We start from the raw sequence: 24,370 nt of genomic DNA on the forward strand, positions 1-24,370 counted from the left end.
AATTCTTGGAAACCAGCTGCTTTTTTAGGTTTCATATATTAACTGCTATGTCTGCATATCAAGGCATTCATATTCAAAGATGTAAACTAATATCAGTTGGCATTTATAGAATGCTTTAAGATTTGCAAAGAAAGTCCCATGTCGAGACTTACAAATGCAGAGGATATTTATTATTATTTCCCTTTTACAGATAAAGGAACTGAAAGTTCAGTGATTTGCTCTGGATTACACATCTAGTAGCCAAATCACATCAATAAATGTTTATTAAACACCTAGTGTGTGCTAGGCATTGTGTTAGAGGCACATAAGGAATAACAAGTAAGGGGGAGAAAACAGTCACTGCTCTCAAAGAGCTTATAATTAAGTTGGGGAGACAACATGAAAACAATTATGTTCAAACAAGATCTATATCGTGGTGTGGTTGGGACTGGTGGATCCCCTGGATCTCTTCATCTTGGGAGTTCTGAGATGAAGTGGGGTAAGACAAAAGGGTTTTCACTAAATTCAACAATGGTATGGTGAACCCTGAAGGAAGAGAGTGAATTATCAGGTTATGTAAGGGAGAAACCAGCTCACAGCAGAAACTAGAGGAGATCAAAATGGTACTTAATTGTGAGTAGCCCTGTACTTCTAGCCTAGGTAAGAAGACACCCAGTCTTTTAAAGAAAAATATTCAGGATAAATTGAAGATAATCTCAGAGGGAAAACACTCACATTTAGAGGCCCGGGAAAGCTTTCCTGAAGAAGGTAGGATGTCAGAAACAAGAGTTGAATGCCATTCATCTTGACTTCAAGATCAGCGCTGCTATAGACTAAGTACATCCTAAGCCCCAGTCATACAGCAAGCTCATCAAATGTCTCCCTGCCTTGTATCAATCTACTCACTTCCCGTCATTCTCCATTCCTTTAACTTTCTGAACCAAAACCCATCTCTCTGGTCACCATTCCTCTCTATATATTGTTTCTTCTTCCTTTCCACTTCCCCTCTTCCCTCTTAGACTGTAAATATTCTTGATGTCAAGGACCTGGATTTGTCTTTGAGTTAATATTCCCAGGATTACTTTCATTCACTAACTCAAGTTGTACTACTGAGATTTAGTTTCTTGGATTTATTATTTAAAAAATATCCTGGAACTGGTGGTTCAAGAATCACTTGAAACATCACACTGAAAGGGAAAAACATATACAAGTCCTAAGAACCTTTGAAAAGAGTTGGCTATAGACGGCTGGATGATAAAATGAATAGACCTCTGGTGCTGGAGTTTAGAAGACATGAATTCAAATTCAGCCTCAGACATTTGACGCAATGTGCTTGTTTTACTCTGGACAAATCACTTAACCCTCTTTGCCTCCACAAAGAAAGAAGAATTGGCTAATTATTGATGAATTGGTGTAGGAAGTAAATAGGTTGCTTCCAAAAAGGATATGTGAATTGAACTTCATTAAAATAAAAAAGGTCTTGGCAACGTGATTCAGTTCTATTAGAGGGGAAAATACTGGTTATTATTAACAAAACATGGCTAATTAGAAAAAACCCCAACAGTGATTTTCAAGATTGGAGCTGAACAGTATTGATATTTATATTAAAAGGAAGCATTAGAAGTCCATATTTTTTAAAAAGGTAGACTTCCTCTTCAGTAACGGATGATTACCAAGTCATTTCATTAAGCCAAATTATGAATTTGCTTTTCAATTAAGTGTCTCATCACTGTCAGAGCCGTAATGTGTGCATTTCCATTTTCCAACTTCATCTCGGCACAAACATCAAAGCATCTGATAGCCATCCTCTGGGTGAGGTTATTGTTTAGCCCTGTTATTTCTTGTATCATTCGATAGGTGCGGGGTCCCTGAAATTTCCATGTGTGATACGGATTCAAACCAAGAAAAAGGTAGACGATGGAAGGTAGAAAAAGGGAGGCCACAACGAATGGCATTTAAATGGCAAACGGGCAGGCACATTCCGTTGTCATATTTTAAAATGCACCAAGCGGTAACTCTTACCCTCCCCACCAAAATCACAGAAAGAAAATAACATTTCCCAGACCCTTTAGGGGAATTAATACACAACTGTGGGGTTTCAAGTAGAGGGGATATTTATTTTCTTCGCGCGTCCACAAATCGTGTCCCATCGCTGCCCGGCGCTGCCTCATCCTCAGCACCCCCCTGGGTGGGCAACGGGCAGCGCACCATACAAAGTCCTCAAAATGCAGCCGCGTCTGCTGCTCCCTCTCTCCCTCCCTCCCTCGTTGCTGAAGCTGGCTGCTGTGGGGAGACACTGATGATTCATTCATCTTGCAGGCGGCTGCCGCTCCCCTTCCCCCCCGCCCATAAAAAAAATCAACCATGGTAATAAAAAAAAAAAAAAAAAAAAAAGAGAGAGAGGGGGACGGTTGTTGGCCAGGGCCGGCCCGGGCCCGAAATGCGAGGAGAGGAGGGGCGTGGGGGGGGGGGGCTCGGTCCTCTCCGGCCACCCCGATGCGTCCGTTCCGTCAGGGGCTTTCCCCTCCCGCCCCTCGCGCCCAGGGCCCGGCTCAGTCGGTGCCTGCCACTCTCCCGCAGGTAACGAGCAGGTCCGCAGTCCGCCCGACGCCCGCCCGCCCTTCCCGGAGCTGCGCATCCCTGGGCACCGCACCGAGCTCCCCAGGCTGCGTCCCAGCCTCAGCAGCCTCGCCCAGAGCGGGCGGGGGGCAGCTCCTTTCCTCGAAGTCCGAGGGTGTCTCCTCCCCTGCAGAGCCCCCCCCCTCCCTCAGGGGCGGACTTTTGCCTGTCTCATCTTCCTCCTCCTGCCCGTCCGCCGCCGCCGCCGCCGCGCCCCTCGTTCTTCTTCCCCGAGCCTCGTGCAGCGGCCCAGGGCAACGGGGTCCTCCCGCCAGCCCGCCGGGCCCGCCGCTCTCGGGCCTCTCCGGACGCGCCGCCTGTCTCCGTGGCCCCGCCCCCGAGGGTGGGGAGAGGAGGATGCAGGAGCGAGGGGAGGGGGGAGCGGCGGGGGCGGGCCCGCTGCCCCCGCCCCCTTGCGTGAGTGACTGGCCGAGGAGGTTTCTCTGGGCCTCCCTCCCTCCCTCCCTCCCTCGCTCCCGCCCGCCCGCTCCCTGCCCACTCCCCGGGAGAGGACGTTCCGCGCTGCCGCCGCCGCCGCCGCCGCCGCCGCTTCTTTCACACTTTAGTCGGGGATCTGTGTGCGTGTGCGTGTGTCTCACAGTTTCCAGAAAGCTGCCCGCGCGCCTCCCCCTCCCCACGCACGGAGCCCGGCCGGGGCGCTTTCGGCTTTTACTCGGAGCGGCCAGGGACGAGGGGGCGACCAATACACACAGAGGGGAGGAGGAGGAGGAGGAGGAGGAGGAGGAGGAGGGAAGGGGCGGGGGGCGGGAGGCTTGCCACCTTCGGCCCCCCCCGGCGCCCAAGGTAAGTGGGAGCTCCATCCCGGGCCCCGGGGCGGGCGGAGCCGGCGGCGGAGCCCGCCCACGGCAGCGCTGTCCGGGCATCCCGGGCTGGGCAGGCCGGCCTGCCTGCCTGCCTGCCCGCGGGGCGCCCGCCGCCCAGAATGGATGGGAGCAGCGGTGCTGCTGCTGCTAGTGCTAGTGCTGCAGCTGCAGCTGCAGGGGGCGAGGGCGGGAGGGGGGCGGCTGGAGCAAAGAAGGGGCTGAGATGCTGCTGACGACTTGTCACGTTGAGGCCTGGGTGGCTTGTGTTTAGCACCCCTCCCTTCCCACCCCCACGTCCCCGCCGCCCTCAGCCTCCTTCCTCCCCGAGCATTGCATGTCGCCCCGTACTTTGCAAGCCGGAGCCACGAGAGTGAGGAGGGGGGGAAAATCCAGATTCCTACCGGGGTCCCTCTGTCTTGTGTGCCTATCTGTCCATGCATCCCGCGTACGGTGGTGGGATCTTCGGGATTCCCAAAGTTTGTGCCGTTTTTAAAGGCGGCTTATTTCGGTGCTTCTATTTTTCTCCCGTCATATATAATGCATGCTCCTTCGAGGTAGCATGGGAGATTTGGCTTGGTTCGGGGAGCCGGGCACTTGGTTACACAGGGAACAGATTCCATTCCCCTTTGCGATTTTCAGAGCCGCTGCCTTTACTCAGCTGGATAATGTCCTTTCCTTGTTGGCAATCCTACACTCCCCCCCTTTACCCCACCCCGTCCCCATAGAGAGGATGCTGCTTTAGAAGCCGCGTGTGAGAAAGGTCGTTTGTTTTGCAGGGATCTGATCTCTCATTCATTCACATTCTTCTTTCGAATCATGCCTCCGACATGTTGGTGGTGTTTGGAGGGTAACTGTTTCTCTCCGCCAAGGGTTGCATGCAGAAGATACAAATATGCACACACATTAATCTTGAGGTTTGGCACTTACAGTTTGAGAGAGAAGGGAAATCCTTTTTTTTTTTTTTTTTTCCAGTGGAGAACTGACGGCCTGGGGTGGGGGAGAGCTGTCTTCCTTTGCATATAGATACTGAGAACTGTTTTTAAAAAAAGAGAATATTAATAGGCAGAGGATAAAATAGTCCTGTTAAGTTCTGTAGTTGAAAACATCCCTCTTAAGTGTCACTCCTTGGTAATCCCTGACTGTTTTATGTGTATTTGTGTAGTGTGTGTGTGTACGTTTACACACACACATACACACATCCAATTCATTCAGTAAATGTGAGTTCAGGTAAACCAACATGTTTATATGTTGTAGTAGTTTCTAAGAGGGTTGACAGCCCGAATAGCTTAGTAGAAAGACCATGACTTTGGAGTTAGAACATTCAGGTTCCAAACCTGCCTAGGTCACTTACTATTTGTGTGACTAAGTCACTTTTAGCTCTCTGAGTCTGCTTCCTCTTTTGTAAGATTGGGCTAATAATACATTATCTATCTCATCAAGTTGTGAAGAAAACACTTTATAAACCTTAAGGCATTTTACGAATTTGAGTTATGGACAGTATTGGAACTGACATAGTGGGTCCATACAATGGAAGCCTCACCCCTACCGCAATAATAGTATTCTTCAGAATAAATTTATATTAGGGGAGAGTAGAATTGAATCAGGTTCATAGGTATTTTTAAGGATTGGAAAAGCCCTTAAAGGCAAACTAGCCTACCTCCTTAATTTATGGATGAAAAACCATTAATTCTATTTGAAAAGAAAATAGTGCTTTTGCCGAGCCTTTGATACTTTAGTACTCAAATTTGATGTTTATTATTTAGTTCACTTTAAAATTGTGTGTGTAGGGGGGGAGGGCATAGATCTAAGCAGTTCTGTATCTGTTTGCTAGATGTCTCTCCATCAATATCTTTCCAGAACTTTAATCTAAAACTGAAGTCATCGTCCCCTTCCCCCCAACCTCTTCTCAGTTTCTGCTATTGGCATCTTCCCAGTCACCCATGCTGAAACCTCACTCACTCCTTCAGCATCTAGTCATTCGGCCTCTTCTGTCTTTCTTCCATCTTTTCTTCCATCTGTCCCATCATTTCATGCTGACTGCCAGGTCCTTATTCGAGTCCCCAATAATTTTCACCTGGAATATTATCATAAGACTAATTGGGCTTCCTGCTTCCATTCTATCTTCCACACAGCTGCCAAAATAATTTTCCCAGTATATAAATCTGACCACATGATTCCATTGCTTAAATCTTTTAGGGGTTCCCCCTTGCCTGTAAAGTTCAAATTCTTTAGCCTAGCATCAAAGCTCCTCTACCCTCTGCATTCATCTATATTTCTAGCAATTATCTTCCCAACCTTATTTAATATTACTCATTTTCACACATTCCCTGAGTTCTAGCCAAAATGGACTGCTAACTTTTGCTCCATCTGTCCTTTTTCTGCCTCCAGGCATTCCCAAAGACCATTCACTTACACACCTCTGACTTGAACTTTTCTTCCTTCAAAGACCAGATCTTTTGTGTATGATTTTCTGATCCTTTCCAACTGAAAGTAATCTTTCCCTTAAATTTTCTTATAGCACTTTACTTGACCTTCTTTCTTTGTCTCTGTCACATTCTATATATCTAATGGATTCTCTCCATTGGATTATGAGCTTCTTTAGGATCAAGAGTGTTCATTTTCAATTTTGTATTCCTACTCCCTAGCACAAGGCCTTGCAACTACAAGTTACAACTACTTAATGTTGACTGAATTGAACATTTTTATCTATATCAAGGCAGCCAGTATAAAAGTATATAGTTGAATGTTTAGTAGGGAATTGAGATAACCATAAAAGTCAGTGTAGTATAGTGGGTAGTGAGTTGCTCTCTGCTCACAAAGAACTTGCCTCTGATAAACAATGATTGTGTGAGCCTGAGCAAATTAGTGCTCTAGATCCCATTTTCTTAAATTGTGGGTCACAACTCCATATAGAGTCTTGTAACTGAATGTGGGTGTTACGAAATTATGATTTGTTATCAGTAAATATTTGATTTGTATACCTATTTTAGATACCTATATAACTGGGGTCATGTAAAAATTTCTTGGCTAATGGGGTTGCAAATAGAAAAAGTTTAAGAAGCCCTGCTCTAGCTTACTCTTCACACTTACAAGCTATGAGATATTGATCTGAAATGATGAGTTTCTGGGAGTTCCCTATCCCAATAAAATAATGGATTCAGCCTTTATCCCTAAGAAAGTAATGCAAATAACTATAACATAAAGCAATAATTGGCAAATGGAAAAAGAATTACAAAGTATTGCAGCAACTCAGGAGAGAGAGAAATCATTTGTAGGCAGAAGGAACCTAGGAAGAAAGCTTAATGGGGAAGGCGGGCATTTGAATTGGTTCTCAGATATTGATAACCCATTCCAAGTGTGAGCAAAAGAGTAAGAAATCTTGGTTTTTATATTGGATTATTCCATCTTCCTCATCTTTCATGACTAATCCAGTACAAAGTTCTGACTTCAGTCTCTTCCCTCTTTCTGTTGCCATTGTTATAATATCCTTTTTGTCATTTATCTGGTTCAACGGAATTTCCTCTCAATGGATCTATTCCCTACCCAGTCCCTTCCAACTCATCATTTGTAATCATATTACTACCACACTAATCTCTATGCATATGTCTTGTCATGCCACTTTAATTCTAAAATATATTCAATGACTCTTTGTTGTTTAATAATTAAAATTTATTCTACTTGGCTTAGTATTGGAGCTTCTCCACAATTTTATCACTTTCTTCTCTTTTCACATAGTCTATGCTTCAGCCAAACTGGGCTAGTCCATGTTTCCTGAGATAATATTTGTCAAACATTTAGCACAATACCTGACACATAGTAGGTATTTAATAAATACTTATTCTGTTCCACTTCTCTTTCCCTGATTTCACTTGGACCTTTCTTACCTCTCTATTTTTTCTCATGTCATTGCCTAAACCTGGAAAGATCTTTTCTTGTTAAAGATTTTTTTAAATCTTTAAATTTTAAAAAACCTTTAAAACTCAACTTAAATTTGACCTCCTCCATGAAACCTACCCTGATAACCCTCTGTAACGATTTTTCCTATGGACTTCTGCGATGCATTTAACAATTAATCTCATCAATATTGTGATCATTTCTATATCTCTCATTCCTCTACCGGACTTAAAGTTCTATATAGACGGAGACTATGTGTATTTCAACTTTCTGTTCTCATTGGTTATAAGACAGTACTCCATGTAAAAGTACAGGGTGTTCCAAAAGTCTGCCTGTGGTTTTGAACCTTAATAGCTTAAATTTCATTATGATTTCTGGGATGCACTCTATACAATAGCTATCAATGGTGTTTTGTTTTGTTTTGTTTTGTTTTTATTGCTTGCTGAATTGAAAGCTGTTAAGGCTGTCTGTTGTAGAGCAAAAAGTAGTTGGGAAATAATGGAAGCTAAGGTTGGGAAATTACATGGAAGACAAAATATGGCAGGTTTTTGAATGCTAGAATAAAGGCTAGGCAACAGAAAGTCATGAGATTTTTAAGTGGCTGAATGACATGACCTGAGTTAGCAGCTGTGTGTAAGATGGATTGGAAAGGAGAAAGTAGTGGATGTAGTGAGACCTAAAGCTAAAGATATGATGGCTTTTGTGAAGTGGGTTTTTACTCAATAAAAGCTGAATTGAGACTGACTTTTCTCCCCATTTCTCCCATAATTTCATACTTCCTGCTGTGACTAGCCCCTGCAGACTTGAATGAATACTTAGCTCAGTCACTCAGTTGTATTTTTGTTTTCATCTCTTTGCAAAGTACAGTACAATGTGCCTGTCATTAGAAACACTTAATGCATTTCTTTACACTGAACAAACAGAAGAGCTGGAATTTGACCAAATGTAGAAGGTGCAGGCCATTCTAATATCATAACAGATCCAAAAGCTCTATGAACTGCTTTTGGAATCCAGAAAAAGACTGATTTTTCAAGATGTTCTCAGATGAGGCACAAAGAAATATCTTTGGTTGGTAGTAGGGTGCAGAAAGGGGAATGGGATTTAGCATTCTCTTCTTTTAAATGGATCAAAGAATTGTAGATTTGAGCTTCTTTACATCTTTCAGAGATATGTTCAGAGAATATGTTCTCTCCACTGCACTGTTTTTGCCATAAAAATATTTAATGATCCTACCTCTCCTGTAATAATTGACTCACTGTTTTATTTTGTGTACAGTAAACCATGGGGCCTTTCTTGATTCACTTTTATCTTAAATAAGTAAATATCTCTTAGTCCTATTTTGCATTCTGAAATTGGCTAATATAATTAATTGGTTACTTTCTGGAATAACTGTTAGTTTTCTAGGGCATAAAAGTCTTATTTTCTATCCAGTTCTATAGTTTCTGAAGAGTGCCAATTATATACTCCATTTTGATATCCTTACATACATATTCCCTATTTCCTTTGGTAAATTAATAATAAACATGCAAAAAATATTAGCTTGAGATTAATCTCCATAGTGCTTCTTTGCCATGCCATATTTATTTACACAATTCTCTCTTTCTGCATTTTTTTAGGGGAGAGTTTGGTATGGATTTGTGATGTGTTCTTTGTAAGGACATTTCAGTGTGGAAATGTCTTCTACCAATACACATTTTCAGCTCTCTGATTTAGGCTTATAGAAACTATTGATGTAGAGCCGAAAAGGTCATCTAGTCTAAACTTCCTAATTTTCACATGAGGAAACTTAGGTTAATTGACATAGGTAATATACACAAGTAATAAGTGATAGAATTGGGAGTCAAGTTTATTTGATCCAATGACTTCAAGCTCTTTGCTACTGTTTAGTTTAAGTTATTGCATATCAAAGGCAGGGTTTGAATTCAGGTCTCTGTGACAATTAATTTCCACCTCTATCCACTATTTACTCGATTTTATTCTTAATTATCACAAACCATTTATCAATTCTTGAATGTGGTGCTTTTTGGATTTAGGTTCAATTCCTGAAGGATATTGTTTCCAATTTCACTTATTTGTTACTGGGCACGGTAACAATTCTATTGTGTTATAAGGGTCCTAAGCTGTTGTTGACCTTTTCTACTCTGACCTTTCTGTAAAAGATAGAAAACTCCTTAAGCTGGAAAAAGGGGAGCATGACTTATTCTGGGCATAATTCAGAATTTCTAACATGTGAATCATCAGCAAGAGACCTGATGGGTCCCAAACATAAGAAGCTCAGTTCTTGGACTTGCTTGTTGGAAACTTAACTTTGTAGCTATACAGGTGTTAGATATTTTCTGTGGCCCACAATTCAAGTAAACAGGTCACTGTGTTCTGCACCAGCTGGCCTTCAAGAGTGGCCCCTAGCAGATCACATTACAGTAATTCAGTCAGGAGATTGTACAGGCAGGGAGCCAACTAAAGGAGAGAATGAAAAGATATTTTGCTCCCCCTCCCCAACTTCTTGGACATAAAAAAAATAAATTCTCTATATTTCCCCTCTATTGTATATTATTGGGTTCAATCACATTAAACTCAACACATTTTAGGTAGTTTAAGACTTTAGAACCAGACCCTATACCATTGTGAATCAATAAACAAAATTTAGGCTTATCTCTAAGTTCAAATAAATCTTAAACAAAATTTAGGCTTATCTCAAGTTCAAATAAATCTTAAACAAAATTTAGACTTATCTCAAGTTCAAATAATATTAGTATAGTCATGCTACTTGATGCAATTTCTTTCATTTTTAAAAACAGTTCCAAATATCCAAACATATAAATAAGACAAATGGATGATTGCATTAAAAAAAAAAGGATCCCTAGAAGGGTTCCTTCAGTTTATGGGGGAATCTTTCACAGGGGATGAGAAATTCAACAAGAGAGGTGAGGGTAGCCCAGTTTTCTTCTGTATTCTTGGCTTACTTGGTTTACTAATATAGCCACACGACTATAAAAATGATTTTTAAAATCTCTGAAATAATCAAATTATGGGATTATAGATTTAAAAACCAGAAGGGAATTTATAAGATATGTGGTAAATAAAGCTTCCTCATTCTACAGATGTGGAAACTTAAGAAATTTGCTCAAAGCCACACAGGTAATAAATGTCCAAGATGGCATTCAAACTAAGGTCCTTTGACTACAGAGCCTGTGCTTATGTATTATGCTATCTCCCCAAAAGAAACTCAACTTATTGGAAAGTTTTAATTTGTCTAGTACTGAAGCCAATTGTCTTTTTAACTCAGGAATTGTTTACTTAGTTTCATGAAGATAATTCACCTATTGATCACTTGGATTTGGGAATTGTGTGTCATATTACAGGCTGTATAACTAGAGATCATGTAGTCAATCCTTTTATTATACAAATTGGGAAATGGGGGCACACAGTGGTGAATCAGTTTGCCAAGGTCACACAAGTAAACAAGAAATCTAGGACTCCAACATAGATTCTATAAAGTTGAAGGTCACTTAACCATCCACAACATGTACCATGTTGCTCCTGTTAACACAGACATTCTTAGCAAACAAATCCTTTCTTGTCTCATATGACTTGAGTGAAGAGTGCTTATTTAAGGTTAGCTTTTAAATTATGAAAAGTGGATATGGCACAAACTTGTTTTGTAGCATTGCATAAAGCCCTAAGAAGAGAAGGAAGAGACCTGGGAGCAGGAAGGATTGTCACATTGTAAGTATTTTAAAAATTGTGACAGATGTGACTTTTAAGAGGTCATAATTCAAGAGCTTTTCCAAGGCATCATTTGAATTATGACTTTAAAATAAAAAAAAAAAACTTGAGGCAGTCATCTAGTTTAAATACACATGGTCTTTAGCTTAACAACATTTTACCACTGCAACAAGAAACAACATGATGTGCTGTGTACATTGTGTAATTAATAGCTACAGCAGTTGGAAGTAAACTGGGTTGTCTTGTACTTTTCAACAAATGACTGAGTACTTTCTGAAAGACACTAGGGATACAAAAAGAAAACAGAATTCCTGGCCTCAAGAAACTTTCATTCCACTTGTGGGTGAAGGCTGGAGCAAGATTAGATTCAAAGTATACATAAAATAATGCAAATTAACTTCAAGATGAGAATACCACTTACAACTGAGAGGATTAGGAAAGTCTTTGGGTAGAAAATTGTATGTGAACTGTGCTTTGAAGGATGAGCAAGGAAACATACCACATGAATTGTAAAAGTTTAATCAGCAGCAACAATTGCCTTAACTAGATGTTGAACAGTACCTTGTTGGTTTTTTGGCTGGGAAGATTGTAGTCCCTAGATTATGATCTGTCATTAAATATACCTCAGAGACCATCTTTCCTTGTACAAACTAAAAAATGTCAGTTTGGCTCTCCTCTATTCTGATGTGCATGTTGAGAAAATTATTTAGTTAGTATGCATTGTATGTCATAAATGTCTCAGAAATTAGTTAAATGCTGACTTAATTTTTAATACTTGCACAGAAGTTTATTAAAGAGTTTATAGAATATCTCCAGTGAGTTTCCCATGTATTAAAAAAAAAAATCTTTGGCAGGAAAGTGAGTCTATCAAATGCCTTAGTCTCTGAATTACTTGTCTTTCGAGTCAAAAGGAAAAGAGTAGATCAGACATAAAATAATGGCCATTGTTTTGATCCATAGTCAGTATTTTGTCTAGTCAGCTGTCATTATAGAACAGTAACACAAAGACTTTGCTAGATGGGGAGGATCTGAATTTGGTTTTCTAACCCAAAGAATGAAGTTTGGTCTTCCAAAGTAGCCCCTAGCCAGTCTCAGAGTCTAGGTCACACAAGTACTTTCTGCTTTGTTGGGGGCTCTCTAAGCAAAGAATGTGCTTGATTCAAAGCAGGTTAGCTGAGAAGGATAGCTTTGTTATGAGCAAAAGTTCAGGAAATCTGTTCAAGAATTCAAGGGCCAAGCTAGGATTCAGATGTCAACCTTTCTCCCTTTCTCCCCAAAACTGGTCAGTTCAAAAAGGGCACCACTTCTTTCTTTCAAATCAGTGAAGCAAGGAATTATTGTATCAAGCCACCAGTGCCCACTGCAACTTTCTACATAGCAAACTTCTGGAAGGACTTCTGCCTACTCTATACCTCTTCCTTTTCCCTTCTTTCTAAAACTAGCTTCTTATCTTTTTAAGTCCACAAACCTCCTTCAACTTCTTTTTGTCTATCACTTAGCCAACCACCTGACCAAGTTCTTACTCTGTTTTCTCAGACCTTTCACAATTGCTTCAAACCAGTATTTTTAGCTTATTCCTTCCTACTTCTTCCCTTTTTTCTTCATCAGCATCTTTGCATATTCCCATTGTTAGTTACCTCATTCTGCATCTTTGACTTATCCTTCTCCTGCTTTCTTTCTCTAAGACTCCTTGATTTGCCTCTTATTCTTAGCTCCTCCCTTTATGCTCTCACCGACTTTGCTGCATCAGACCCTGTGGTCTTTCTGCCCACTACCTGCCTCTGCGTGTTCCATGCAGCTCCCATGTCCTGAGGCAATTTGCTTACCATAATCATGAAGGCAGCTGTCTTTTACTATGTTCATTACTTGTAAAAAGTGGAATGTTAAACAACAGTCTTACTCTCACTCAGTTTCGGGAATTTGTTTTTTCTGTTTATTTTTTTTTTCTAGTATAAGTCACTTTAGGCACCCTTATATTTTCTGATGATGATGACGATGTTTTTCAGAGCTACTAAACTGCTAAATCAAAGCTAAGTTACTTTGGTTCTTTATCTCTCAATCTTCCCCACTCTCTTTTGGTTAACAGAAAAACTAGAGGGTTTTAAGATTTTCTTTTTAAAATACCTGTAACAAGTCTTGACAGTAGGTTTAAGCTTTACCAAATTAAATAATTGAAAGGACTTACCAGAGATGCTACCCAGCAATTACTTATTATATAGAAGTTACTTACTATACAATAGAGATCACTGAACACACAGAGAGACTATTGGATTAATTGAATTTCAGTCTGCTGTTCTCATAACTTATGATTTTCATCTCTTTTGGCCAGGGTTGGCTGGCTGGTTAAGTGTTACCTTAACTTGAACTGACCTAGTTTTTTCTTCCTTTGTTGTGGTATTTATTGCTTTCCAATTCTTTCAGTAAGACTGGCATAAGATCATAAAGATAGTGCTATGATTTGAGATGGCACATAATAGTCTCAAGCAAGGAAATTCCTTAGCTAAGAATAACTACTTGGTGGATTCCCCTCCAGGATTTTTCTTATTGGGTATTAAGGGGATAGAACTTTGAGGAAACATCGTGTGCCTGTTTACAATATACAAACTGGAATAGTTTAGCATATAAAGCTGCTCTTTTCAAGTAGAACCCACTACTAGTAATAGAATAGTCCTGAGTGCCATAGGACTCTTTGGGAAAACATTCTGTAAGGCACAGTAGGCCTGTGGTGGCTTTTAAGTAAAAAACTTTATTCTGAAGTTCTACACTTTACCCACATGCTGAGGGTGTTAACAGTAAGGTTTTTGTTTGTTAGACATTATGCTAAGACAGCCTATTTATGTTTCACCTCACATAGTGAACTAGCTGCAGTTTTGCTAAGAGAAAAAAACTTATTTCCTGATAAGCAGTGTCCTAGGTAGAGATGTGGAGGGCAAGGTAGGGCATGGCTATGGAAATATTAGGTAGGAGCTGTCTCAAATACAAGAGGTGCTTATAAATGTTATTAGTATACACTGTTGCTTGTAAAAGATTAGTTTTCAAATACCAACATGTTATGTTACTTTGGGCTGTGTTGGGTTTTTTTTTAGTGCTTTAAAGGAATTATATGTTATAAGTATTTTCTTTAGTAAATTAAAGCCAGGAGATTGCATGGATTTGCCATACTCTGTAGCAATCTGTCCTCCAACACAACAAATTATTTAAAGGCATGGGAAGTTACCATAACTTGATATCAGTATGGGATCAGAAATTTAGAGCTGGAAATGACTTTTGAGGTCAGATAGCCCAACTGAGATGTAGAAGTCATACATGTATATAAGGCATGTATACCTTCACAGAAACAATTTTTGCAAAGAGAATTTTTGTTATAGTTATTTCATGGAAAAAGTTAGAAAGTCTGTAATAGTCAACAAATACATTAAAAACTTGCTGATGAGACTGAAAGGAATGGTATTCCATTTGCTGATTATGGCTTAGGATTTTAATAGCAGATAATAAAGGAAAACACATAATCCAGGAAGTTCTTTAGGAGTTCTTTAATATTTGCTGAATTTGTAAATATTCTAGCAATTGTACTACATGTATAAGAGAAAATGATCCTCTCTTCGTTGGGACTTTAATCACTTGTGGTGTTAAAAACCCCACTTGTGGGGTTTTGGTGCTCAACGTGGGAAGCTGGAGGTGTCTCATTAACTATTTTTGCTTCAGTGATAAGTGTGAAGTAATAGAGAGAGTGTTGGCCTTTACTAAGATCTTAGTTCAAATCTTGGCTGGAACACGTGATTTCATTTCTGTGAGCCATTCTGAGCCTATAAAATGGGCATAATTATCATAGCATTACCTACCTCAAGGGTTTTGTGACAAAAGTGCTTTATAAAACTTTAAGTAGTAGATAAATATGAGAAATTTTGAATATGCAAAAGCTAACCTTGAAATATGAAAGGTGGAAAAATGGGCAGAGATAATGTATTTGCAGGATAAAGTCAGTTCTGGAGGTCAGACTAACCTTTCCAAAACATTATTTTCAACATGTCACTACTGCTTAGACATTTTTACTGGTTTCCTATTAATTACTATATCAAGTATTAACTTCTCTGTCAAGCTTTCAAGACTCCTCCCCCGTGTCCTCAAATATAGTTTTATTTCTTGCCTTTCCCACATAATTTACACTCTTCCTTATAATACAGTCTAGGGTGGTTTTCCTCCTGATTCTGTGACCATGTTATGTGCCTGTTATCACCCTCGCCTGGAAAAACCTTTCCTTTTATTCTAAGTTGGAATGATCACATCTGCATTGTCAGTCCAGTTGTAGAAAAAGCTCATATACCTGGGAACATCTGTGAAACTGGGGAACTACAGTTGGTGTTCCACGTAGGGCCACACCCCATGCCTTCAGGTACCTGGCAGAAAAGCTCTGTTTGCCATCTGGAAGTGTGGGTGCCCCCACCACCAGGAGAGTTAATATAAAACATCTACCTTGAACATTGATCTCTTTCTCCCACTTCTCCCTTAATTCCCCCACTGTAAGAAAATGCTGAAGACCTACTTATCCATATGGGTGAGAGAGAAAGCATTAGGGAAACTGAGGTTTGGACCTGTTCTCTATAAAGCTCTGTCCTGCCTAGAGAATGCTGCTCCAATTCTCCTATTTTTTGTCTGTTTTCTATTTTTCTAAGGCAGTGTCTTAGATATGGACATTTATGCCACTGGGAGAAAAATGTTCCTTTTTGGTTATTGCATGTATACATACTTACATTGTAGGACATTGCATATAAACACATATATGCGTACATACAGACATATACAGACACATACATATATATACACACATACATGCATACTCATCACTTAACTTTTTTTCAGTTTGCTTATCTGTAAAAATGAGAATAATAATAGTGTCTATCTCATAGGTTTATCATAAGGGCCAAACTTTTGTAGATCTTAAAATGCTATATAATTGCTGGCTATCACTTAATAATAATAGCAGTAATAATAATTGTAATATTAATAAGTTATAATAATCCAAAGGATTGAAAAGTATAGATGAAAATTGATTTTGGCTCAATTTATGTACTTTTCAAGATTTAAAAAAGGAAACTTAACATTAGCCCAAAAAGTATATTCAGCAAATCTATAACATCGAGTTAGTTTTATACTGATTCTCTGTCTCCTCATTTATCATGATGACCCTCTTTGTGTGTTGGATTTTGTGCATGGTTGACCAGAAAGATCAGTGGTTCAAGATTCATTCCTTAGAATCAATTAAATATCTTTAAAATTTTTCTGAATTTTTCCAAAATTTATTTTTACATGTATTTCGGTCACTGGCATTTATCTCACTGGCTCTCCCAATGTACAAAACAAAACAAAATGAAAAATAAACCCTCATCATTGATGTTCATAGTCCAGGAAAACGTTTCCACACTTGCATGTCTGAAAATATATTTCTTTCTTTGAATTTTAAGTTCTTCTCCTCTCTGACAGTGGAGGGGAGATCAAGGTCTTGTTAATGACCTTTTCTCAGTCTTTTTCCTTCTTGATATCTCTATAGCCTTTAAACCCTGTTCATGACCCTCTTCTGTCTGATACTCTTTTCTCTAGGTTTTCATGATATTGTTCTTTCCCAGTTCTCTTCCTACCTATGTGATGGAACTTTTTTAGTCTTCTTTGCCCAGGGTCACACAGCCAGGAAGTGTTAAGTGTCTGAGGTCACATTTGAACTCGGGTCCTCCTGACTTCAGGGCTGGTGCACTATCCACTGTGTCATTTGCCACAGTTCTGTTGTTTCTACCTTTGTCACATCTCTTTCAAAAGCCCCCTTCTCTCCTGGGATACTGTCTACCACCCTCATGCAAATTCTCACCACCTGATATCTAGAATGTTGCAATAACCAGCTGGTGAATCTGCCTACTACAAAATCTCTTCAGTCTAGTCCATCTTCCACTTGTCTTCCTAAAGTGCAAGTGTGGCCATGTCACTCCTGTTAAGTAAATTCCAGTGAGTTCACTATCACCCCAGAAGCTCATATTAAATTCTCCTTTTGACTTCTACAACACTTTATAATCTGGCCTCCTCCTATAGTTATACACTCTCCATTCTAATGACATTTGCTTCCCTGTTCAACATTCCACCTCCTTATTCCAAGGATTTTCACCGGCTGTTCCCCATTCTTGGAACTCTCTCCTTTCTCTACTTCCTGGCTTCTCTTTCAAGTGTCATTTAAAATCTCACCTTCTACTACAAGCCTTTCCCAGTTCTCCCTAATTTTAGAGCTTTCCTTCTGAGATTATCTCCAGTTAACCCTGTGTGTGTATGTGCATGTGTATGTATGTGTGTGTATAAGCTTTTGAGTGTGTTATAAGTGCCTTCTAACAGTAGGAACTGGTTTTTAAAAAAAAAAAAAAAAAACTTTTTTGTGTCTTCTTTGCCTGGCTATGTAGGTGTATAATAAATGATTGTTTACTAACTGATGGTTTTTTGTATTTATGGTTTAGTATTGCATTGATCAGATTCTAAAGTTTTTCAGTTGTTTTTCCTATAATGTTGTAATCATTTACATTGTTCCCATAATTCTGCTTACTTTGCTTTCTCTTAGTTTATAGAGGTCTTCAAGTTTCATTTCATAATTTCTTATAGTGCAATAATAGTCTTTTTATAAGATACAATTTGTTTGGTCATTACCCTTAGATTAACAATTTTGGGCTACCATGAAAATAGCTGTTATTAATACTTTTTATACAATTAGGCCCTTTTCTTTTTTCTTTAGCTTCTTTAAGGTATATAGACCTAGTAGTGATATAGTTGGGTTGTAAATTATTCATAGCGTAGTAGCTTTTTGGAATGGTTCCAAATTGGCATTGGTACCTAATTATCTAAATGCAAGAACAAACTTTATATATAATGGAGAAAGTTAGCAAACTTTCTAATAAGTTTGAGTAAAGCAAGAATCCCACTAGATCTGTATCCCAAAGAGATTTTTAAAAAACACATGGACAAAAATATTTAGAATAGTTCTTTTTGTGGTGGCCCAAAACTGAAAATTGAGGGGATGCCTATTATTTGGGGGATGGCTAAGAAAATTGTGGTATATGATTATGATGGAATATTATTGTGCTATAAAAAATGATGAGCAGGATGGTTTCAGAAGAACCTGGAAACAGTGTATAAACTGATGCAAAATGAAGTGAGCAGAACCAGGAGAATATTGTATATAGTAATGTATAATGATCAGCAGTGAATTACTTAGCTATTCTAAGAAATATAGTGATCCAAGATAATTCCAAAGGACTTATGATGAAAAATGTTATTCATCTTCAGAAAAGGAACTGATGAGTTGAGTGCAGATCGAAGCATATTCGTTAGTAATACCTTTTTATTTTTTAAAAATATAGGCAAAGAATAGTTTTCAACATTCACCCTTGCAAAACCTTGTGTTCATTAGTTTTCTCCCTTCCTCCCCTCTCTCCCTGTCCTAGACAGCAAGTAATCAGTTAAACATGTATAATTCTTCTAAATATATTTCTAGCTTTATCATGCTTTAAAGCATATTTTTAAACTTTATTTGTTTTTATTTTTTATTTTTTGGTTTGTGTTTTCTTTTGCAACATGGCTAATATGGAAATCTGTTTGTATGCCTGCATGTGTATAATGTTTATCAAATTACTTACCTTCTTGAGTAGGGAAAAAGAGAGGGAGGGAAGAGAATTTGAAACAAAAATTTTTAAATGAGCATTAAAACATTGTTTTCACATGTAATTGGAAAAAATATAAAAATTTAGAAAAAAAAGAGTAAATCTAGGATATCTATTATACATTTAAGATAGTAGCAGAACTACTAGCTGTAGCAATAAGACAAGAAATAGAATTGATAAAATAAGCATTGACAAGAAAAAAACAAAATTATAGCTTTTTGCAAATATGATGATTTATAGAGAAAGCCTCAAAAATACAAAGCAAAAATTAATCAAAATATTAAATTCAGCAAAGTTATAGGATATAAATTTAAATTATATAAATCATTAGCATACTTTTCCTGAGTTCAAATCGAATCTCACAAACTTAGTAGCTGTGTGGCTCTGAACAAGTCACTTAACCCCATTTGCCTCAGTTTCTTCATCCATAAAATGAGTTGAGGAAGGAAATGGCACATTATTCCAGTATCTTTGCCAAACTGAACAAGAAGAACTGGGAAAAAAAAAAATAAATTCCATTCAAAATGACTATAAAAACAACAAAATATTTGAGAATGTATTTACCAAGATTCATCCAGGAACTATATGAATCCAACTATATAATACTTTTTGTAGAAATAAAAATAGACTCAAATAATGAGAATCATTCAATTTTCATGGATAATTAAATTAACATCATAAAATTAGCAATACATAATAAATTAATTTGGGAAAAGAGAAGGGACCTCAAGTTTATTAAGTATCTACTATCTGCTAGGTACTTTGGAAATATCTTGTTTTATCCTCACAATAACTTTGTGAGATAGGTTCTAGTATTATGATCCCTGTGATTTTGAGAAAACTTTGAAACAGGCAGAGGTTAGGCCCAGAATCATTCAGCTAGTAAATATATGGGATAGGATTTGAACTCAGATATTCCTAATTCTGGCTTCAGTGCTCAACTTAATACACAACCTCCCTTCTTAGATACAGCATTTACTCATTAAATACTGTACCAGTCTCTACTACCAAAGGAATATTTTATATACCTTAAAAAATAATTTGTGTGTTAGCAACAAAAGATTAAAAATCTCAAGGATAATAATGAAAAAAGGAGAAAGGAGGGGGGGGGGCTATTTGTATCTGATCTTAAGTGTTATTTTTAAAAAAAGTCATTGAAATTGGTGGTTAAAAAAACGTTTATCAAGTGAACAGAAGTAGGTATACAAAAAACAAACACAGTAGCATAATATTTGATAAATTTAAAAGACCCTAATTATTGACTAGAGGACTATATTCTACCAAAATTGATAGTAAAACTGGGTAGCAATTACTAGTTTTATAGGTTTGTTCAACAGTTTTGTTGCTTCCAGTTTTGTTAATCCCTTCTTTAATTTTCAAGGTTTCTCCTTTGATCTTTAGTTAGGACTTTGTTGTTGAAGGTTTTTGGTTGTTGTCATTTTTCCCCCATTATATATCCAATTCACTGACTTGTTCTGCTTCTTTTCGGTTAATAAAGATGTTTAGAGATATACATTTCCCTTTAAAAACAGCTTTAGCTATATCCCATAAGTTTAAGTCAAAATACTTACATCTGAGTCTGTTTTTATGAATTTCCATCTATGTCTAGACATTGAAAGAAGCAAATATGGAAGATAGAACCCCATAGGCTATTCCGAATCATTTATTGTTTTAAGGCCTTACGTCAGGTCTTACTTCCTCCAATAAACTATCTTTAACAATATCACCTCACATTGATCTCTTCTTCTTGCAATTCCTAAAGTACTTAAAGTTTACATCTAGTAATGTATCATGTAATTACAGTATCTTTTATTGTTTTCTTGCTTTATGCATGTCAATCTTATCTCCCTAACTAAATAATAATCACCTTGAGGACCAAAATCATGTAAAGATTTTGTAGTTCCCTGAATATCTAATACAGTGTTGGTCATAAAATACAGTAAAAATTTATGGTTAATTATACTACTGGAGAAATCCCAGCTTGATCTAGTTTCCCCAAGGATGGTCCATTTTCCTACTTTTACTAGCCAAGTGAATTAGAAGGATCCTCTGGGAAATGTTTCGTTCTTTCTGCTTCCTCATCTTCTTAGAATAATGTGGAGAACCCTTGGGTATGTTCTAGATTGATATCTACCTATAAGTTCCTTAGATATGGGTCACCCCATTATCTGGTAACTGAGGGATTTTGCATATATGTGCAATAATCAGTTTTCTGCTGCTTCCTTGGAATATGCTTGCCTAACAGTATGTCAAAATATGGCACCCCTAATGTACAAATAAGGACACCCCAAAGTCAGTTAACAACAGACCAAAAACCTTTTTCATTTTACTTCAATTTATGATACTTCAAGTTGATACTGGTAAGATAGATTTGGAAAGGCACAGATTCTACCATTCCACCCAAATATGAGGATGTTTTTCTGCATAAGGGCAAAACTTGAGTAATTCTTTGAGAGGAAAGGTAAAAGAGGCTTTGTAAGGCATGTGTCATCCTTCACATGTGAAACAGAGGACATTGTTTATCCATCCTTGTATGATCTAATTTTTATGAATTTTTTTAAAGTAGAGATAGATTCTTGCTGATTTTTGGTTTCCTTAGTATTTGGTTTCCAATGGTATTTAGTTTGGCATTCAAAGCTCTCCATAATCTTACTCTGTCATCTCTTCTGGCTATATTTTGTACTTCTGTACATAAGATAAATTGTTCTATTCATTATTGACCAGGCAATAAATACCAGATACCTTAATACATGTTCTTGCCCTCCTGTTCATAGAGTGCTTTTCACACTATTCTTCCCTTCTCAGAGTAAATTGAAGTGGAGATAATGGGTTCCCCTTCACTAGCAGGAATGTTGCTGATCAGGTACTGGTTGGTCTAGATAATCTTTCAGGTTCCTTCCAATTCAGATTTTGTGATATTAATGTGCCAGTTCTTTGAGAGGGGTGGGATAGTCTGGGTAAATGAGAAAGTGCTTCCTTTTCTTCACATGCAGGACCCCAGACAGGCTATTTAACAGGCTATATGGATTTTAGCAAAGATATGAGCATCATCTCCAGGGGGGAGGTTTAAGGGAGCCTTTTTAAACATGATCTTTTAGTATATAAAGAACTTTTACATTGAACTTGGTAGTCTCTTAATTATAGCTTCCATTGAAGAGGGAACAAGAGGGAAATAGGTTTGAAATAGAACTTAAAAGTCTTCGATGTGACTCATGGAATTTCTTGAAGTCCAGGGATTTCTGTATTGCAGAGAAGTTATAGAATTTTACTTTTTGAGAATATTCTAAAGCAAAATAAATTTTTCTTCTATTTGAGATAATTTTCTTGTGGCCCTGCCTTAGGATACAAATAGAATACGTTAGGAGAACACTTAAACAGAAAGAGTGATTGTTATCATTATCAAAACTCTTACATCTATAATGCTTTCAGGTTCATAGAGTATTTTCCTTAAGTGCTGGGTCTGGGTAAGACACTGTAGTAAGTATCTTTCTTTACAAATGAGCAAATAAAAGCTCAGGTTGCATTGTCAATAAGTGGTGGAGTGGGGTTGAACTCAGGTTTCTGGCTTCTAATATGCTATATTGTTAAGGAAGCACAGCTACAAATCTAGGAAATTTACAACTTGACTTTTTGTTTTAGAAGTTGAAACAACCAATAAAAAAGTATCAAAAAAAATTGGTAAATATTTATATTATTGGAGTGGGGTGGTTAGGTGGAAAGCGAATCATATTGCTGGTAAGAAATCCCAATTAAAACCCTTAAAACTATTATAGTTTAACAAATGAAGCTTCTCCTTTTGTTAACTTTAATAGCTTTTCCTTTTATTAACATGACAAATTACTAAATACTAGATATTTACCAAAAATAATTTGTGTGTAGCAACTAAATTTTTCACTAGTTCAACCCCCTTTGTTTTACAGATAGGGAAACAGCTCTGAGAGGTAAAATAATGGTGATATAGCTAGTATTAGATGGAATAATTAGACTCAACAAGTAGAACCATGCAAAAATGGGAATGTGTGGTGAGGCTGTTTTATTGGATATTTATTTTGTGTTTGGATTTGAGAACACGGCTGATCAGGTTTCTTCCAATTCCTAAAATCAGTGATTTGTGGAACTAAGGCTATATCATTCTGCCATCACCCCATTCCCCTTCCCTCTAACCCCAATATTACACCAATAATTTCATTATAAAATGGAGTACACAAAAAGGAAAGGAAGTGGGGAAGAAGGCTTAAACAAGCACATTAAAATTCCAACTGTAACTCATTCAAAGTTAGAGAACTAATGGCAAAGTTAATTGGATTCTAGATCTTCTAATTGACATTTCATAAAGTTGAGCAAAATAACTCCTTATTATTTCTCTAGTTTCCTCTTCATTGGTGGAAAGTTCTCCCTTTTCATTTTTAAGACTACTAATTTCATTTTCCTCCCTCCTTTTTTCTAATCAGATTTACCAAAGGCTTATCTATTTTATTGGCTTTTTCATAGAACCAATTCTAATTGACATTTCTTCTTTGTTCCTATTTCATCTAAATCACTGTATTTCTGTGATTTGGGAACTGAATGTTGTTCTTAAAAGCACTAGGGAACCCTTGTTGAATGCAGCCAAGGAGGCTAATTGAAGGGACTAAAAACACATGGGAAAATTATATTGTGATTTTTTTTTCCTCTAGATTTTCTTTTCAAGAAGAAGTTTAGGTGTATGTGAGGAGAAAGGGTTGGTAGGAAAAGTGATTTAGAAATACAAAATCAGAACTGCTGTATCCCCAGAGAATATTAGACTTTGTCTAGGAAGACATGGTTTTATGCTCTGCCTGTCGCATTTTCCAGCTGTATGATCCTGAGCAACTTTTTCAAGCCTGTTTCCTTATCTGAAAAATTTTGAGGATTCTGTGAGTTTGAATAGTTGTACTTTCTTAACTTACTATTAAAAAAAAAAATTCCCTATGGAATTAAATCTGGCTTATTGCGAATGTTAGGCTGTTCTATAAAATACTACAGAGACTATTTTCCTGTTCAAAGTGAACAGGAAAAATCGGAAAATCATATGTTCTTTATATAAACTTCCTTCAAAGCTCTCTTTGATAAAGGAAAGGTTCATCTTCGATTCTGAAAGGTTACTTCTTTAAAAAGTACAAAGGTTCTTAACTTTTTAGTGTATCCTAGACCCTTTGGTCATCTGGAAAAGCCTATGGACATCTTCTCAGAATAATGTTTTTAAATAATAGAAGGAGATGGTAAATTTCAGTTAGAAGTGAGTGAAGAGTAAAATAACTGTTTTGACATATATACATATATTGTATTTAACTTATACTTTAACATATTTAACATGTATTGGTCAACCTGCTGTCTGGGGAAGGGGGGGGGGGAAGGAGGGGAAAAATTGGAACAAAAGGTCTTGCAATTGTCAATGCTGAAAAATTACCCATGCGTATATCTTGTAAATGAAAAGTTATAATCAAAAAAAAAGTGAGTGAAGATAAAAATGTAATTTTTCCCTTTCCTTCCCAGCCATCCAAGTCCATGGAACTCAGGTTAAGGATCCTTACTATAGATTGTAAGCAGGATTTAACTGCTGGAAAGATTTTGAGTACAGACCTGATAAATATACTTTTATAATATGTCATTCCACAGTCA

At 37.8% G+C, this 24,370-nt stretch overlaps 1 protein-coding gene across 3 annotated transcripts in view; it reads left to right on the plus strand.

Annotated features, from left to right (window-relative positions):
* C4H1orf21 (chromosome 4 C1orf21 homolog) overlaps window positions 1-24,370 on the plus strand; it is a 275,304-nt gene that overhangs the window by 14,165 nt on the left and 236,769 nt on the right. Inside the window, exon 1 of one of the 3 annotated variants that reach the window (XM_031937025.1) lies at window positions 3,339-3,402. The exons of the other annotated variants lie outside the window; for them this stretch is intronic. The gene's annotated coding sequence lies outside the window, so the exon portion shown is untranslated. Of the gene's footprint in view, window positions 1-3,338; window positions 3,403-24,370 lie in introns of those variants that run through there. 3 annotated transcript variants of the gene reach the window in all.

Source organism: Sarcophilus harrisii, chromosome 4 (assembly GCF_902635505.1).
Source record: "Sarcophilus harrisii chromosome 4, mSarHar1.11, whole genome shotgun sequence".
Classification (NCBI taxonomy): Eukaryota; Metazoa; Chordata; class Mammalia; order Dasyuromorphia; family Dasyuridae; genus Sarcophilus; species Sarcophilus harrisii.